This window comes from Periplaneta americana, chromosome 1 (genome assembly GCF_040183065.1).
Source record: "Periplaneta americana isolate PAMFEO1 chromosome 1, P.americana_PAMFEO1_priV1, whole genome shotgun sequence".
NCBI lineage: Eukaryota > Metazoa > Arthropoda > Insecta > Blattodea > Blattidae > Periplaneta > Periplaneta americana.
Window position 1 is genome coordinate 1696606 of NC_091117.1, and position 15070 is coordinate 1711675.

General features: G+C 34.6%; 1 protein-coding gene and 1 non-coding gene across 2 annotated transcripts in view; one reads left to right on the forward strand and one right to left on the reverse strand.

Moving 5' to 3' along the window:
- The window catches only part of rsh (radish), a 370766-nt gene that overhangs the window by 125603 nt on the left and 230093 nt on the right, over nt 1-15070 (reverse strand). The window lies entirely within an intron of this gene.
- On the forward strand, nt 14236-14308 carry TRNAN-AUU (transfer RNA asparagine (anticodon AUU)). Its single transcript has one exon. It is a non-coding gene; the product is annotated as a tRNA-Asn (tRNA).

Here is a 15070-nt window from a genome sequence, read left to right on the forward strand (position 1 = left end):
GTATTGCTTTCTAAACAGTATCGTCACTGTGAATGAAGAGTGACTTTTGAAGAAAATCTCTCAAAAATCACAATTTTGTTTTTATGCTCGACCATGCCGAAATGTAGTAATTATACACCTGGTAGCAGCCCTTTAATGGACCACATTAAAGTACACCTATTCATTAAAGTTCAGGTGTTCCACCAATCAGAAAACACCATTGTAGCAATATGAAAGCGCAAGTATCGATTATTCTCGGATATGCAATAGAAAGACAACTAGCGAAACGTCACGGAGGCTGGAAATCCAATACTGTCGCAGAAGGTTATGTTCTGTTATTATAATAATTAGAGTTAATTGTAAATAACATTCAAATAAATTCAATTTGTCATCTCGTTTTTCAATGTCTAAATCAATTTCAACGTTATATCAGTATTAATGTTTATTTTACTCTCTAGATTATATCAAGGTCAATGTCGACATTTGTTTCTCGGAAAAAAATCAATACTTTCGCGTCTGCGCACATCTCACAATTTACGAGATATTGCACAAGGTCAGTTCCGCTCCCCAGTCAGATAAGAATAACATGAATACTTATGAATAATTTCAAGTTAGAAATATGGTCGAGCATAACAAGTCGTATGACAGTTGCCTATAATGGTAATTAAGACGCCCGTATGAAAATTATGAAACTCGCTTGCGCTCGTTTCATAAACATACTCGCGTCTTAATTATTACCATTATAGGCTTGTTGCATAATGTACTATTTTGACATTATAATCCCTCAATTAGAAAAGTAGCACTACCGGTACGGTACCACCATTTTTAAAGTCCATACGCCAAGTTTAAGACCAGTGGCGCTTTAAATTCCAGTTGCGACACTGTACTGAGCAATTAGGATTTATTTGCATTTTCATTGACTTCTGCTTCAATATACCGCGCTACTTTGATCGTTAGATGTTCTCATAGGTTCACTGGTGAACCAGGGGGATTTTAATAGCCTATAAGTAACGTATTCAAATCTTTCATTGCTGTTTTCTCACACTTTAAATTTTCAGCATTTTTATTCTTATAAAATCCTCCTTGCGAAACAGATTTTGTGATAGACAGTCAAACTTGGTATTTAAGTTCACAGAGATACATATGTTGTGAATAAAAATAGCTCTGGGATTTATGTTGAATACAATTTATTTAAATATATGTATATATTTTCAGTTTCTTAATATTTTCTTTTCATTTTTAAGAAAAAAATACAATATTAAAAAACTTCTAAAGGCTTATGTAATGACTCTACGTGGAAACAAAGGGCTATTTGAAAAAAGTATATGTGTGGTGAGGCTATTCAGAAATTATTTATTTATTTATTTATTCTGGTGTAGTTAAGGCCATCAGGCCTTCTCTTCCACAACACCAGGAATACAAATACAATAATAGAAATAAACAGAAAAAAATATAATATAATATACAAAGTAAAGCTACACAAGAAATAAAGAGAGAGAGAAAAAAAACACTATAAACAAAGTAAAGCCACACAAAAATATACACAGGTTGCAGTCACACAAACTTTAAATGAATGTTTAAGTATCATAATTAATTCATCCTAACTAATTAACTAACATAAACAAGAAACTTGCAATTTTAATCTAGGTTAAAAAAGAAAAAGAAAAAAAACACAAATCAATACTTCTAGCAATACCTAAAAAACATTAACTAAAACAAAATTTTCCAATTTAATTTTGGTTAGGTTAGGTTAGGTTATGAGACCGAGAAAAGGAAAATTCTTATGCAAGGGACTTTTTGAGTTACTCGCTACCAAAATCGTAAACTTATCCTTAACTTGTGAACCATGAGAGGTACAAGGTCAAATTTTGTAAGTTATTTAGTTATATTACTAGATAAAAAAGTCTTTAAAATGATTCACACTGTAGTGTTTTACTTGAAAGTAAATAAATGTCATTTAATTAATAAGATATTAATTTCTTACACATAAACGGGTTCACAATAGACTGCTTGCTGTATCGTGTACGTCTTGAAGATCTTAAGGACTATGTAGAGCAGCAGATGTCTGACAACCCACCAGCGACAAACTATTCTGTGGTTATGACGCCCCCTGTCAAGATCCGTCAAACGTGGATTTTCTTTGAATACAGAAATGCAACTTATCACGACTACTACTGTTTCTCCAGGAGGAGAGTGAGGAAAAGTATGGATGATAAGCAAACAAATGCTATCGCAGCAACGAAATTAATGACGCCAGCAGGAGGTGGCAGCACCGCCGAGATAAAAGCAGTCTGATTATGACAGCACAATTAAGGGAGTGACAACAACGCATCGCTTTGCGCTCCTTCTATTTCTACGACTGCTACTTAGAATTACAACGATATACATTAACCGCATTCGCTGTCACGAATGGGTTATATCCCGTAAGAACCACGACTGATGTGAAGTTGTTTTGGCCTCTAACTGTACACATGATTTTTGACACTTCCACATATTGGACCTCAATGCAATAAAGGATTGGGCAATAGCCAACAAAATGAAAATAAATTCTCTAAGAGCAAAGCCATCAGCTTTACAAGGAAAAGAAATAAAATAATCACATCGTATACGTTAGGGGGTGAAACCATTCCGGAAGTTAACAAATGTAAATACCTAGGAATAACATTTAGCAGCGATCTCGGCTGGGGGGAACACGCTACAGACACAGCGGGAAAAGCATGGAGAGCGTTACACTTTGTGATGAGGGTACTAAGGAAAGGCCCTGATAAATCCAAAGAGATTGCATATAAATCACTAGTTCGTCCAGTAATGGAATATGGTGCTGCATGTTGGGATCCTTACAGACTAGAACATATTAAGACACTGGAAAAGATTAAAAAACGGGCTCTCAAGTGTTGTCGGAAAAAGTCACCATTAAAATGGGACACACTCACGGACAGGAGAACGCGAATTCGATTATGCGCACTGTTCAAAACATACAGAGGTGAGCCTGCCTGGAAAGAAATAAAAAATAGGTTGCAGCCGCCAAATTACTCTTCAAGGAACGACCACTCATATAAATTGAGGGAAAGAAGGCAGAGGACGGACACTGGAAAGTTTTCTTTTCTCAATCGTACTATCAGGGACTGGAATGCTTTACCTGCAGACTTACTAAAGGCTTTACCAACAACCAAAAACGTATTTAAAAATATGCTTAAGGACTTTACTAATAGACGATAATTATACACAGTATTTAAAGGGTGTAAATGATATTTTGTTATTGAAGTGTTGTATCAGTGAATAATTATGTTGTGTCAGTGAAGTGTGTTGTGTCAGTGAAACGTGTTCCTGTCAGGGAAGCTTTATAGTTTATAGTGGCAGTGCAAAGTATTTGAACAGTGAAATGTTTTTGAAGTGTTAGTGAAATCAGGATAGAATCAGTGAAATGTGTCGTAGTTCCAGTGCAGTGAGTGAGTTGACAGCGAAATGAGTGTAATGTGGAAAGGTACTTGTGCAGATATGAACATATCATACTCGTGGGTTTTAGTTCGAACTTAGGTTTAAGATACAAATTAGATTTATTTTAAATGTTATTTTAAGTGATCGTGCTCATTTAATTTATTATTATTATTATTATTATTATTATTATTATTATTATAAATTATTGTTAGTATTAATTATTAGTATTATTATTAATTGTATTTTTAATTAATAAGTTTATTATTGTCATTATTGAGTGTAATTAGTTACCACTGCCACCGGGTATATACCCATTGCAGAGTGAATAAATACATACATACATACATACATACATACATACATACATACATACATACATACATACATACATACATACACCGTGTCCCGCTTAGAGGGAGCGAGTAATAAACGCTCACCACTTAAAATCAGATAAAGATATCGTGGAGTTTTACATATGACAAGATAGAGAAACTGTCCAAGTTTATGCAACAAAGCTTGAGAACAACTTTTTTTTCATTCTTTTCCTTTTCTTTTTTGTCTTATATATAAAGACAAAAAAAGAAAAGGAAAAGAATGAAAAAAAAAACCAGCAAACTTTGTACATAAAAAAATAGCAAGGATTGTAAATCGAGTGGTTTATTTATCGCATGCCAATAATTGTAAATCGAGTGGGTTATTTAAAAAAAGGGCACTAAAAAAAGCCTAGCGCCATTTTGTAGGAGAACACGCTATGGTAAACACCATGTGGACACCACAACAGAAAGTTCAGTGTGTGCTACGTCTTGCAGAAGAAAAAGTTGGACCGTTCTTCTTCGTAGAGGCTACAGTCACAGGAAATGTGTATCTGAACATGTTGCGGCACTTTGTCTTTGACCAACTTCCCCCAGGATCGTGTTTTTTCAGCAGAATGGGGCCCCTCCCATTATCATCAGCAAGTGCGTGAGTTCTTGGATGAAAAATTTCCCGATAGGAGGATCGGAAGACGAAGACCCTTTCCTGACCACCCAGGTCACCCGATCTGACTCCTTCAACTTTTTTTTTTGTGGGGATTTGTGAAGGATGCTGTGTACCAAAAAGGGACAGCTAACACTTTGGAGGCACCGAGGCAACGCATCACAAATACAGCTGCGTTAGTGACTCCACAAATGCTACAGAACAGTTCGTGGGAGGTTGAATACTATTTAGATGTCTGCAGAGCAATTCAAGGCGCACACATCGAGTTGCATTCAGCATTCTGCGAAATTCGGAAAATTTTAAAATCGAGTTATGTAAAAAGGTATGTTAATAAACCATTATTTACACTTGAAATTATCACTTATTTCTCGATCCCTCTAAGCGGGACATGGTGTATAATATAATAAAAAGTAATAGTTAAAATGCTAGGACTAACACCTGACAGCTGAATGTCTTCTGTTCTGTTTCTATAACTACGGATCGTCGAATGTTTTATGTTGTGTTTCTAAGGCTACAAATAAATGACGAATACATTTTAATTAAACGAAGATTGTTATTGTGAGTAAAAATATGAATTAATGTATTGCAGCTGATGATTTCGTTGAAGAAATTCTTCAAAATGCTTTACGAGAGAAGAGACAAGGAAATTTTTACTTCTTAGTTTTACACGACAGACAGCTGGATAGGCATTACATACGCAAAGAAGTGGAGTACACATAAGTGATACATGAAAGGCATATAAAAGAGAGATGGCAAGTATACAAGCACGCACACAGATCAAATGCTGAGTTTGATTTATTGACAACACAGAAAATAAAGCTGATTAACAGCGGTGAACAATGTTGATAAAAAGTGACGTAACTGCAATAGCAGGATGAATGGCGCACACTTGAGCGCACTCACTCTCAAGAACAAAGCATACATCAGCTGCAGGAGAGGACAAATCCATCACAGCCTGCCTGCCTGCCTGCTTTATTATGAAACAGCGGCGAGGAAGTTGAGCATTCCGCTACCAACTGCTGCCTTCCTGCGGCTGGGTGTGTAAACAAGTAAATAAATAAATAAACAAATAAATGAATGAATAAATGAATAAACGAATAAATAAATAAACAAATAATAAAATAAATAAATAAATAAATAAATAAATAAATAAATAAATAAATAAATGAATAAATGAATAAATGAATGAATGAATAAATAAATGAATAAATAAATAAACAAATAATAAAATAAGCAAATGAATAAATAAGTAAATAAATAAACAAATAATAAAATAAGCAAATGAATAAATAAGTAAATAAATAAATAAATAAATAAATAAATAAATAAATAAATAAATAAATAAATAAATAAATAAATAAGTAAGTAAATGAAAAAATAAGTAAATAAGTAAATAAATAAATAGATAGATAAATAAATAAGTAAATAAATAAATAAGTAAATAAATAAATAAGTAAATAAATAACTAAGCAAATAAATAAATAAGTAAATAAGTAAGTAAATGAAAAAATAAGTAAATAAGTAAATAAATAAATAGATAGATAAATAAATAAGTAAATAAATAAATAAGTAAATAAATAAATAAGTAAATAAATAACTAAGCAAATAAATAAATAAGTAAATAAATAAAACAATAAATAAATAGACAGATAAATAAATAGATAGATAAATAAATAAGTAAATAGATAAATAAGTAAATAAATAAATAAGTAAATAAATAAGTAAATAAATAAAACAATAAATAAATAGACAGATAAATAAATAGATAGATAAATAAATAAATAAAACAATAAATAAATAGTTAGATAAATAAATAAGTAAATAAATATATAAGTAAATAAATAAGTAAATATATAAATAAGTAAATAAATAAATAAAAAAAATAAACAAAAAATTAATAATTAAATAAGTAAATAAATAGATAAATAAATAAATAAGTAAATAAATAAATAATAAGTAAATAAATAAATAAATAATAAGTAAATAAATAAATAAATAAATACATAAATAAATAAATACATAAATAAATAAGTAAATAAATAAAAAATAAGGTAACAATTCAATTTATTCAAATAATCAACAAACACATTTATTAACCAGAAAACAGGCAGACAAACGAACATATCGACTAGCCCAAGCCAAGCCGACCCTACTAGATTACTTACGTGTCATTAATGAAATTAGTCGATCTATCAAACAATCTAGCGACGAATAGAATTAATTTAAAGAAATTCTTGAATAAAATAATCAGTGAATAAATCGAACTACAAATATTTAGTCGTCCATTGGCCTGCTTTTTCATTCATCCACAGACACACGGCTCTTATTTCTGTCGTGAATGTTTGTAGCTTCTGTTCGTGAGGCATAACATAAACTAATATTAATAATAGCCTCGAACGCTGATGGCGATGGAAGATATCATCCAGAAATCACTGAATACAGCGACTCCGAAAACATTTACATACGTAATTTCTATAACAAGATAGAAGCACATTGTGTGACTTCATTCAGCAAGCAAAGGTGGCCAAGAGCGTACATTATACTGCCACAGTGAATCCAGCTGATGGAACGAAAATCCATCTGGAATTTAGAATACAGGGAGTGCGAGAATTGCTGGAATGAAAATAAGCCTCTTGCCAATTATTAATTGTGTAATATTAGTCTATTTTACTTCATCATGGACACAAATATGTATACTACTCGCAGTTTTATACTTCCATCAACAGTCTTGACTGTCATGGAAACTCAAAGACAAATGAGTAACGCATCTACAGGAGAGCGCCCAGTACTCAATCTCTCACAGCGCGGGACGTGCATCGCGGTTGTCATGGCAACAAACTTCCGACGACAGTGCCGCCTAGTTGTGTTTGTGTTAATCTTATTTAAATAACAAATGAATCTCGCGTTGAGATGACCACGTTGTTGTGGGCGTTCGGACAGGAATATTGTCTTATCGATCGTGGCCCTCAAGCAAAAAATGTTTCTCATGAAACTCTGCCAGACCGCACGGTTTTATATCATCCTTGTGCGGTTTGCATACCTGACCGCTGCTTCAGGCGAATTAAATACAGCGTGCAGTTTTAATAGCACAAACTTTCTCATTATGTCGTGCAAACTCACAAGACAATGATGGACGAAAGTGAATTCTCTCAACCGTTGTGACATAAATTTCTGTGTTGAACACTTTCTGTGCCTTGAAATGCTTAAGCAACAGCATACAAACATTGCGAAATACATTTTGCAAATATACAATAAAAACGAAGAAGGAAAACGGCATAGAAGTTCAGCTTTATTTAAATATGTAATGTTTTATTTAAAAATTGGAGATTTATCCTTCGAAGAGGTGGAAAAATTCAAATATCTTGGAGCAACAGTAACAAATATAAATGATACTCGGGAGGAAATTAAACACAGAATAAATATGGGAAATGCCTGTTATTATTCGGTTGAGAAGCTTTTATCATCCAGTCTGCTGTAAAAAAATCTGAAAGTTAGAATTTATAAAACAGTTATATTACCGGTTGTTCTGTATGGTTGTGAAACTTGGACTCTCACTTTGAGAGAGGAACATAGGTTAAGGGTGTTTGAGAATAAGGTTCTTAGAAAAATATTTGGGGCTAAGAGGGGTGAAGTTACAGGAGAATGGAGAAAGTTACACAACACAGAACTGCACGCATTGTATTCTTCACCTGACATAATTAGGAACATTAAATCCAGACGTTTCAGATGGGTAGGGCATATAGCAAGTATGGGCGAATCCAGAAATGCATATAGAGTGTTAGTTGGGAGGCCGGAGGGAAAAAGACCTTTAGGGAGGCCGAGACGTAGATGGGAAGATAATATTAAAAATGGATTTGAGGGAGGTGGGATATGATGATAGAGAATGGATTAATCTTGCTCAGGATAGGGACCGATGGCGGGCTTATGTGAGGGCGGCAATGAACCTCCGGGTTCCTTAAAAGCCAGCAAGTAAGTAAGTAAGTAAGTAAGTAAGTAAGTAAGTAAGTAAGTAAGTAATGTCTTATTTTGCTATGGAGCGTGAGGTGTGAATAATGACCAGTTAAAAGCGCAATGCAAGAGCATTGTATCACCAGTACAATGAAGTACATTTCATTTAGTAAATTAAATTAAATTACCCAAAATAAACTGCGCTTTCATTCTACAGCCAGGTAACAATAACAACAATCCAGGTTGCCAGGCGACAATAGAAAACAAATTAATTGTACGTATTAAAAATTGAATCCTTTTTCAAATTTAAGTTTCAACATATACGGGTGCTGTGCACACCTGTGGAGAAACGATCAGCGCATCTGGCCGTGAAACCAAGTGGCCCGGGTTCAAATCCCGGTCGGGGCAAGTTACCTGGTTCACTTTTTTTTCGGGGTTTTCCCTCAACCCAATACGAGCAAATGCTGGGTTACTTTCGGTGCTGGACCCCGGACTCATTTCACCGGCATTATCACTTTCATTTCATTCAGACGCTAAATAACCTAGATGTTGATACAGCGTCGTAAAATAACCCAATAAAATAAAAATAAATATTTGAAATTTCAAACGACGTGTGGGGATGTGTGTGGAGGTGAAACCTAAAACGAAATTAGCACTAGTTTTTAACTTTCCCCCTCAATATCTAAATTGACGTGGTTTTTGTATAAATTAAATTAAATTGAAACAAATAATTATTTAGACTGGGAAATTTTGGAATGAAAGCCATATATCAGCGGTCATCAGCACAGAGCACCCTTGGGCTAGCGTCTCTTACCCGCGGAGAGCACACGCTGCATGGGAACTAGAAGCTGGCTTTCCGAGGGGATCTTGCGCTCACCTAACATCAGTCCAATGTGCGATGATTATTCCAACCTCACAGCTAGCCCTGGTGGCATTCGTAACTAGACAATGACAGACGTACCCGAACCCCAAGCTTTAAATCCAGAGACCTGTATGCCATCAAACACCATCCTACTCTACTTCTGAACTATTGCAGATGATAGATGAAATGTGGGAGAGGTGGAGGATGCTGGTGGAATGGTAGAGGAAACGGGAATACCTCGAGAAAACCCTCTGCAAAGTCTGCTTTACCCACCACAAATTCCATCGTGACTTGGCAGAGGATCGAACGTGAACCGCCTGGACGAAAGAGCGAGCTGAGCCACAGTCACGGCTAAAACAGCGTCCCCATTGGATGGATCAGAGCTGAGGTGATCGACTACTGTATGAACTGGGCGCCCTGGAGACGAGAGTCAGCTGGCATTGCTTGTGCGGTGAATCGTTGAGAAGGGGAAATCAAGTCACTGACTTATTTCAGCGAAGTATTTGTAATGAGCTGAGGGAAGCTTTCAAATGACCCCCGGTACACATCACTGCGCTCTTTGAACGATGTGTACGCTGCGGAAAATATCATGAGCGATATCTGACAAGGGAAAGAAGTGCTTTCTGTCGTAAGGACAGTACGGTTAAAATTTTCAATGCGAAAGATTCCAAAGACATAAACTACAGGACGTGACAATAAAACACGCGCAAAAATGTATAATTTACGTTACAAATAGTAAAGTATGCAAGACATTTAATAAGCAAACAGATGGATTGTTACTCGACTTGCCGTAATTCACTCCAGCTCTTTATACAGGGTCATCATTTTATTTTTACTAACATTTTTAATATTAATCTGGCTCTACCTTTGGATCAACGCAGTTTGCTACCCCCTTCCACAACTGGAGTTCGGTGATACTGGCCTAATATACAAACAAATCACTTTGCTAGGTATAGGAGGGAAGAAAAGTATTCATCCATTTACGTAAACTAGGAAATATTACGATTTTGAGTTTGATCATTTTCATTAGGTTTTTGTTTAATTAAAATACAGTACAGTATTAACAATAAGTGTTTTACTCACGAACTGAGCTGTCCATGTGGACGTATTCATTATGCAGTGTATATTATACTGTCTACAGCACATTAGCGTACAATATAGAGAATTAAGTTAAATTGAAAAATAATCATAATATGGATATTTAAACACATTTTTGAAAATGGTGGCCGTTCATTTCGATACAGGCTTCAGTTCTAAAGTGTATATTATCGCACTATAGACTATTGTACCTAATTCCAATTACCAGTTTCGTCCTTCGTATCAGTAACTCATGTTGAAATAATTCTGTACCTACTCTATAAAAGAGTACCTTACGTACTGTAAATTCAATCTTCACTTCTGACCGATCCGAAAAGATAAAATTACTCAGACATGCTATCTACTCTCCGTCCAAGTGGTTATGTCGTAGGGTCGTAGAAAGGGAGGAAATCACGTGACAGTTAATTACTTAACGAGGCCCTTTTATTTAAGTTGTTTTAAACAGTTGTATAATATTACATAGACGTACAATTCCTAACAGAAATTAATGTTCTCACAAAAGAGCTAAGACAGCCCAGCCAATATGTAGCTGGCGAATAAAAGCAGGTGGGGGAAACCGGTATACGACGTAGGCAAATGGACGACAGTACCTGTGCGAAAATGATTCAATATTGAAAGCTCTTTCGTCACTGGAAAACGCGAACATATTTGGAACGTATTGTTTACTATGACCGTAAGGCTATTATGACTGTATATGCGGTCTTGGATCTGTGTGGAGGACGGTTGAACTTCATTAGTAGAAGGGGTGGGAGTGAAGTACATACAAAAACTCAGGTACAATAAAAATTGAAGTAAAAATAAAATGATGTCCCTGTATTAAAATCACAGTCTAGTCTGCCATCGTGATCTAATACAGGCAGACCATGTGACTCGCTTAACCCGATCACGAAGGGCGGCGTTTCAACCATATAAATTAGTTGGAATGCATAAACAGTAACATATGTTTCTCTAAAATGTAGTGTGATTACATTAATAAAATTTAAAACAATTATTAGGAGACACTTCAGACATAATCACTTGCGAGTTAAGGTGTAATATTATTTTGGTGTGAAAATTACGTTGTTCGTATGTGTAATACTTTCCTTTATTTCGATTAAATATTGCGAAATTCTTGTACATTCATTTATGCACGATTCAATAATTTTCAGTTGCACCGCACGGATATTTAGATATGTTGAAATTATAGGTTATGTTTACTGTACCAGTTGCTCCTTTCTGTCTAATTTTAGTGGTCTCCAATGCCCTGCTATTCATATGGAAATATTATAGATTATGTTTACTATATCTTATATTCCTAAATTCGTAATCTACATTATAATTAAGCACAATGTCATGTATGATACTCCGCACGTTCAATTTGTCTGTATTTTAATACTACAATTGAATATTGAATTATTGTATTTATCTACTATCTAAGAGACGAAGTAACAATCGTACGTACACTAATTTCATAGGAGTGGTATGGTAAATTTTCTGTGTTTATCAAGGAAGGTAGATGTGCTATATTAAATCACAATATAAATACATCCGTCGTTGCGATTATGCCTTCTTTTCTTTTATTAAACCTCAAAATAGCTTCCATTCTAAACTTAAAATGTTGATGCGAACAGATTATGTTAACATGTAAAATTCTCTTCTCATTAAAATAACACAGTTTTGTAATTATTTCTGCAACATATTATGCAACAAGAAGTAAACGGTACTTATGGACACATTACACTAAATAAAACTTAGCTATGATACGCAATAAAGTTATAATATAATATTTCACTGAGCTCCATACACTGAAATAGAAAACCAGAACAAACATTACGGCCTGGTCTAGATCGAAAAGGCATAGACTGTGCCGTATTTCGCATTGTTGTGAAAAGTTGTGTAAACTGTGAAATGTTCGTTATCGGTTGTAATAACTGTAAATGGCTAAAATACAATAATTTGAGTAATAACATGGGACAGGGAGTCATTTGTTGCACTATAAATTATAAGAAAAAGAGGTCAGAATTATCCTTCCGAAAGATCCAGGAAGGTGAGGTTGTAGAATATAATATATATTTTATGAAAATAATATATAAACCTCATCTATTTCGTATTTCAATAGTGGAAGGAAGGTGTTAATTTTTTCAAAAGAACAGAATATCAAAAGTACAATACATTTTATCGTCTGCTAGGGAAAGAGTCTGTGATGAGGCGATGGTAGCGCTCCTGGTGGCTAGCAACTATGTATGGATGCATATTTCAACTGTCTATGTTTGCATATTTAGTAAGTATTGAGCTTCGCAACTGTATATACTAAACTGTGTTAAAAATCTTCATATCTTCTATCATTTGAAACGATACGCCGACACCACACCGTGTATACTAGTCATCGAAGGCAGCAAACGGTTCTCATCATGTGAATTTTTCCCCCTCTGTTTCCCATCGGCTTCTTCTGTTTTTATATTCTTTGTCGAACTCCTTAAATCACTGTGGCAATGAATAGTGTCTTTGTTGTAACGCCGTCTTCGTTTATTTTCCTTTATCCCTTGACCGAAGTCCACTTCACGGAGACAAATATTAAAGGGAGAGGTTGGCATTTTTTGGTGAAAAATTTGTAAATTTTCAAAAAAAAATGTTTAAAATACTCTGTCATATGTGTGGAATGCATAGCATAACATTTTGTGGGTATTTGTGCCCTTATCGGATGTTGAGTCGCCATTTTTAAACTTCCTGCGTTATGAATTTTTAAATCACTCGCCCACTTTTATTGTTGTTTCCGGTAAATTAAATTTTCAAAAAAAAAATTTTTTTCTTTAAAATACCCTTTGATATGTGTGGAATGTATAGCATAACATTTTGTGGGTATTTCTGCCCTTATCGGATGTTGAACGTCATTTTTAAACTTTCTGCGCTATGAATTTTTAAATCACACGCCCGCTTTTATCGGTTTCCAGTAACATCATTTTTTTTTTTGCTACATTGCCAGACAAAAATGGATATAATTTCTTAACTATTAAAGATACATGCATGAAATTTAGAACACACATTCTTTAGACTATTCGGAAACCTTTTTCTGTAACAGAATTTTGTTAATTGATTTCATTGAAAAAATACGTCTGTTTGCAAGAAATGAAATCAGAAAATTGTTATTTAATTTTAATTGTTTATTTTACAGACTAATATCAAAATTCTGTTACAGACAGTTTATAGAACATGCTTTTGCAAATACAAACAATTCTATCTTTAAAAACGGTTTAGATATGTCGGTTTTAGTACAATCCTGCATGGGGTATATATTTTTTTTTTTCGAATTTAGGCCCCCAAATAACTTTTTTTTTCAAAATATTTTTATTTGGTTGAGTTGCCACAGCAATGAGCTCTCTACATACGAAAAATTAATATTTTACACCAAATAGGAAAAACGTTTTAAAAATACCATCCTCTCCCCTTAAAAGAGGAAAAGTAAAATTTGTTGTCCACTTGGGAACTTTCTGTGGGCACTTACCCAGAGACGGCACCTTTAACTTTTACTACACACTTCTAGATTATTCGTGATCACATTGCGATATGATAGTCTAGAAATTTTAAAAGGATAGAGAGACAGAATCAACTTCAGTTCATAGCATACTTCCGAAGCGTTCGGTAAGAATTCGTAATCAGTGATCTTGAAGTTAGTAAGATCCTTTATTAAAATAAGGGTTGAAAACGATATCCAGTACACAGGAAAACCTTAGAAAACCAAGCACCTCGAATTTGGTTTATTCCCACAAAACGTGAAAATAAAAACTGCTCAAAATGTGCATTTTGTAGCTGGATAATTAAAAAAATGCAACACAGGAGTTTGTAACATCCATTTACTTACAAATCGCTTTTAAGGAACCCGGAGGTTCATTGCCGCCCTCACTTAAGTCCGCCATCGGTCCCTATCCTGAGCAAGATTAATCGGTGTTTGGTAGAGTTCCCGGGTAGCTCAGTTGGTAGAGCGTTGGTACATTAAACCAAAGTTCCCGGGTTCGATACCCGGCCCCGGAACAATTTTTCCCTCGAAATTATTCAAATCAACTTTACAGGGAGTTATACTTGAAAGATTGATTTGCAAGATTAATCCAGTCTCTTTCATCATATCCCATCTCCCTCAAATCCATTTTAATATTGAATAATTTCGAGAAAAAATTGTTCCGGGGCCAGGTATCGAACTCGGGACCTTTAACGTTAAACCAAAGGTTTATTTTTTTTTCGAAATTATTCAAGTCAACTTTACAGGGAGTTATACCTGAAAGCTTGATTTGCATAATACACGTCACTGTTCGTTAACAGAAAACCACAATTTAAGTCACACGGAGTTAGTGTGCACTCGAAGTTGGTTGCTTGACGGTTGTCAGCCCACTTTGAGGTCTCTGAATATAGAGGGTGGGAAGTAGATCGGTGTCTGGTATAGTTCCTGGGTAGCTCAGTTGGTAGAACGTTGGTACGTTAAACCAAAGGTCCCGGGTTCGATATCTGGCCCCTGAACAATTTTTCCTCGAAATTATTCAAATCAACTTTACAGGGAGTTATACCTGAAAGCTTGATTTGCATTTTAATATTATCCTCCCATCTACGTCTCGGACTCCTCAAAGCTCTTTTACCCTCAGGTCTTCCAACTATCACTCTATATGCATTTCTGGATTCACCCATACGTGCTACATGCCCTGCCCATCTCAAACGTCTGGATTTAATGTTTCTAATTAACTTATTAATTTACTTCCTTAAAAGTAATTTATTACGTCACGTAGAAAATTGTGTAAAAGTAAG